The sequence below is a fragment of the Elgaria multicarinata genome, chromosome 9, assembly GCF_023053635.1.
Source record: "Elgaria multicarinata webbii isolate HBS135686 ecotype San Diego chromosome 9, rElgMul1.1.pri, whole genome shotgun sequence".
Classification (NCBI taxonomy): domain Eukaryota; kingdom Metazoa; phylum Chordata; class Lepidosauria; order Squamata; family Anguidae; genus Elgaria; species Elgaria multicarinata.
Genome location: NC_086179.1, coordinates 2,346,964 through 2,352,346, shown reverse-complemented (window position 1 = coordinate 2,352,346; position 5,383 = coordinate 2,346,964).

The following is a 5,383-nucleotide window of genomic DNA, read 5'->3' as shown; positions in this document are numbered from 1 at the left end:
TTGTCCGAAAGGAAAATGCTCAGGGAAGCTGCACAACGAGTAAACAAATCAAAAATGGTAAGTGTTACTTGTGTAATTGCTTTGGACCAGGCCTGCTCTCTGATATACTGAGACTCAATCCAGACAAGACGGAGGTAGTGTTAGTGGGCGATTCATCTGCCCGGCTAGGTGATGTTTAACCTGTTCTGGAGGGGGTTACACTCCTCCTAAAGGATCAGGTTCATAGTTTGGGGGTGCTCTTGGACCCAGAAGTGTCATTTGAGGCACAGGTGGACTTGGTGGCACGGAGCACCTTTTATCAGATTAGGCTGATATGCCAACTACACCCTTATCTGGACAGAGATAGCCTAGCTTCAGTTATCCATGCTCTGATAACCTCTCGTTTGGATTACTGCAATGCATTATACGTGGGGCTGCCTTTGAAAATGGTCTGGAAACTTCAGCTGGTCCAAAACAGGGCAGAGAGATCGTTAACAGGGACTGGCCCACTGGTCTCTAACATATATAAATGGATAATAACTCACGAAACCGGGACAAACAACTCACTTAAGACCGTGTGCGAAACGGACTTAGGAATCTGTATTGAGGGAAAAGACCAGAAAGCTTTGTGGGATCGATGTCCATTTTAAACAACATCAAGTAAAAATACAGAATTAATGTTGAAATTGACCCAAAGATGGTATTTGATGCCTAGAAGAATATCATTGATGAGCCCAGGGTCATCCCCAGAGTGTTGGAGGGGATGTTCCAGAGTAGGGACATACATACATATGTGGTGGTTATGCCCTTAGGTGAATATATATATTGGGAAAACATGTTCCAGGAAATCAGTCTGATAACCGGACAATGGGTTCACCCATCATCTCATTTAGTTTTGTTAAATTTATATAGGGGATTAGATACCAAGCTTTTAAATAAGGAATTAATAAGCCATCTGCTATTGGCAGCTAGGTGGTTGATAGCTAAGCATTGGAAGGATGGCAAAGGACTCCAAAGGATTCCATTGTCGCAGTACGACAATGGAACCAGTTGCCTAGGGAGGTGGTGGGCTCTCCCACACTAGAGGCCTTCAAGAGGCAGCTGGACAACCATCTGCCAGGGATGCTTTAGGGTGGATTCCTGCATTGAGCAGGGGGTTGGACTCGATGGCCTCGTAGGCCCCTTCCAACTCTGCTATTCTATGATTCTATGATCCATATTGGTAATTGGTACCAAAGGGTGTGGCAGATTGCCCCACTAGAAAAGTTGACGCAAAAAAATTGAGGAAAACACGAGGACAACCAAGTGAAGATAAATTTGAGGGGGTATGGAGGAAATTCATTGAGTAAGTGAACAAAGAAGAAGATGGAAGAACACCGCCTTCAGCATATATAAGAACACAAGAAGAGCCCTGATGCTGGATCAGACCCAGGCTCCATCTAGTCCAGCACTCTGTTCACACAGTGGCCAACCAGCTGTCGACCAGGGAGGAACAAGCAGGACACAAGAGCAACAAGCACCCTCCCACCCATGTTCCCCAGCAACTGGTGCACACAGGCTTATTGCCTCGAATACTGGAGGTAGCAAACAACCATCAGGGCTAGTAGCCATTGATAGCCTTTGCCTCCAGGAATTTATCAAAAACCCTGTTGAAGCCATTCAGATTGGTGGCCATCCCTACATCTTGTGGTAGTGAGTTCCATAATTTAACTATGCACTGTGTAAAGAAGTCCTTCCTTTTATTTGTCCTGGATCTCCCACCCATCAGCTTCATGGGATGACCCCATTGGGTTCTAGTATTTTGAGAGAGGGAGAAAAATGTCTCCCTGTCCACATTTTTCACACCATGCATAATTTTGTACACCTCTATCAGGTTTCCCCTCAGCCTCTTTTTCCCCAAGCTAAACAATATCAGCTGATGCGACCTTCCCTCATAGGGGAAATGCTCCAGCCCCTCGATCATTTTAGTTGCCCTTTTCTGCACTTTTCCCAGCTCTATAATGGAAAGTATAATTGGATGGGTAAAGAAACTAATTTCCAGGGGAGTGGGGGGCTAAACTAAATTTAATTAATTAATGTTAAACAACCTCACACCCGGACTGGAACATGTATTTATATTTGTACAGCCTCGGAATGTAAATATATGTATTATTTATCATATTTATACCCCACTCCTCAGCCAAAAAAGGCTTTCGGAGTGGCTCACACTTAGCCCTCAGGCTTACAGTCTAGTAAAGACATGACACACAAGGAAAAGGAGTCCAGGAGGGCAGAGATAAAGAGAAAGAGAGAAATTAAGTGGACTGGGGACAGGGCTGATGGGGCTGTCCTGCTCCAGAGGGGAGTCCAACTTGAGCAGGCCCCAGTGTTTGCTCCTGTCCCCTTGCTCTTTCTTCTTCCCCACAGGGCCAAGATGACAGTTTGCCCTGTGGGGGTGGGGGAAGAGTATTATTTGACCTTTGTAGCCAGAACTATAAAAATAAAAACTTTAAAAAAAAAAAAGGAACTGGCCCGTTGTTTTCCATCTGCACCAGTTGAAATCCATTCCTGGGGCCAATTCAAAGTGCTGGTATCCACACTACAAGCCCTTGGGACCAGGTTAACTGAATCATAGAATAGCAGAGTTGGAAGGGGCCTACAAGGCCATGGAGTCCAACCCCCTGCTCAATGCAGGAATCCACCCTAAAACATCCCTGACAGAGGATTGTCCAGCTGCCTCTTGAAGGCCTCTAGTGTGGGAGAGCCCACAACCTCCCTAGGTAACTCATTCCATTGTCGTACTGCTCTAACAGTCAGGAAGTTTTTCCTGATGTCCAGCTGGACATCACCTCACCCCGTAAAGGATCACTTCTCCCCGTAAATACCTGCCTGAACCCTAAGATCGTCTTTGGCGGTTCTTCTCGGAGAGAGACACAGCCGAAGGAAATGAGGTCGGTGGCCATTGAGAGGAAGGCCTTTTTCAGCTGTGACAGAATGAGCTTCCCAGGGAGGCTCACCTGTTGCTTCCGTTGTGCTGCTTTCAGCCCCAGGTAAAAGCCGTCTTATTACCCCCCCCCCTCCAGCATTTTAGTCTTTCAGTTTCTGTTGTTTTACACCTTTAGATGTATTTTAAATCTTTGCATTGGTGGCAGTATTTATTTTGGATTTTGTTTTTTAATTTTATACTATAGTTTTGAACTTTCATATTGCCTATTATAGTTCAATTGTTGTGAACCACCCAGAGAGCTCTGGCTATTGGGCAGTTTAGGACTATAATGATAAATAGATAAATAATAACATATATATAATCGGTTTTACTGTTTTTTTAAATTCTGTACTGGTTTTGGCTTATTCACAGTTTAATTTGTTTTTATTTTATTTATTTATTACATTTTTATACCGCCCAATTATTATTATTATTATTTATTTATATAGCACCATCAATGTACATGGTGCTGTACAGAGTAAAACAGTAAATAGCAAGGCCCTGCCGCATAGGCTTACAATCTAATAAAATCATAGTAAAACAATTAGGAGGAGAAGAGAATGCCAACAGGCACAGGGTAGGGTAAAACTAACAGTGTAAAGTCCGCACAACATCAAGTTTTAAAAGCTTTAGGAAAAAGAAAAGTTTTTAGTTGAGCTTTAAAAACTGCGATTGAACTTGTAGTTCGCAAATGTTCTGGAAGAGCGTTCCAGGCGTAAGGGGCAGCAGAAGAAAATGGACGAAGCCGAGCAAGGGAAGTAGAGGCCCTTGGGCAGGCGAGAAACATGGCATCAGAGGAGCGAAGAGCACGAGCGGGGCAATAGTGTGAGATGAGAGAGGAGAGATAGGAAGGAGCTAGACCGTGAAAAGCTTTGAAGGTTAACAGGAGAAGTTTATATTGGATTCTGAAGTGAATTGGAAGCCAATGAAGAGATTTCAGAAGCGGAGTAACATGGTCAGAGCGGCGAGCCAAGAAGATGATCTTTGTGGCAGAGTGGTGAACAGAAACCAACGGACTGATGTGAGAAGAAGGAAGGCCAGAGAGAAGAAGGTTGCAGTAGTCCAACCGTGAAATAACCAGCGCATGAACAAGCATCTTGGCAGAAGAGACAGACAAAAATGATCGAATCCTGGCAATATTATACAGGAATAGCCCAATAGCCAAAGCTCTCTGGGCGGTTCACAAAAATTAAAACCATAATAAAACTACCAACAGGTTAAAAACACAAATACAAATATACAATATAAAAAGCACAACCAGGATAAAAACCACGCAGCAAAATTGATATAAGATTAAAATACAGAGTTAAAACAACAAAATTTAAATTTAAGTTAAAATTAAGTGTTAAAATACTGAGAGAATAAAAAGGTCTTCAGCTGGTGACGAAAAGAGTACAGTGTAGGCACCAGGTGGACCTCTCTGGGGAGCTCGTTCCACAACCGGGGTGCCACAGAGGAGAAGGCCCTCCTCCTAGTAGCCACCTGCCTCACTTCCTTTGGCAGGGGCTCACGGAGAAGGACCCCTGTAGATGATCTTAAGGTCCGGGCAGGTACATATGGGAGGAGGCGTTCCTTCAAATAACCTGGCCCCAAACCATTTAGGGCTTTGAATGTCAATACCAGCTGTGTATATTTATTGTTTTGTATTGGTTGTTTGGTTTTATCTGCACTGCGCTCTGAGATGCTTGTGATATAGGGCGGGATACAAACTTCTTAATAAAATATATTAGCCAAGATATTCCCCTGCCCTTTTCCTACCCCATCCTGACAGCCAAACTAGAACCCAGTGGGGTCATCCTATGAAACTGAGAGATCCAGGACAAATAAAAGGAAGGACTTCTTCACAGATCGCAGAGTTAAACTCTGGAACTCACTACCACTACCTGAGAGAGCTCTGTCTTCTCCCCTACCAACCTGCCCGGTCACTGAGGTCATCCGAGGGCCTGCTCCTGGTGGTTCCACATAGACCCATCCTCCGATTGGAGTCCACCTGGGGAAGAGCCTTCAGCGTGGTGGCCCCCCTCCTGTGGAACTCCCTGCCTCTGGAAGTCAGGCAGGCTCCAAGCTTGTACTCCTTTTGGCGCCTCCTGAAAACATCTTTTATACTGAAACATCTTTTATACTGTTGTTTTATACTTTGAATGTTTTTAATTCTTCTGAACCGCCCAGAGAGCTCCAGCTATTGGGTAGTATAGAAATGTAATAAATAAATAAATAAATAAATCTTTATTTCAGGAAGCCTTACCTTAATATGCAGCCTTGAATCTGTTTTTTGCTTCTTTTAAATTTTGTTTTAAGTGTTTTATTGTGGTTTTTATCTTCATTTTATCTTGTACACCGCTCCGAATTTTTTTTCAATGGGGAGTAGTATATACATATTCTAAATAAATAAATAAGATGTGGTGATGGCCCCCAATTTGGATGGCTTGAATAGAGGTT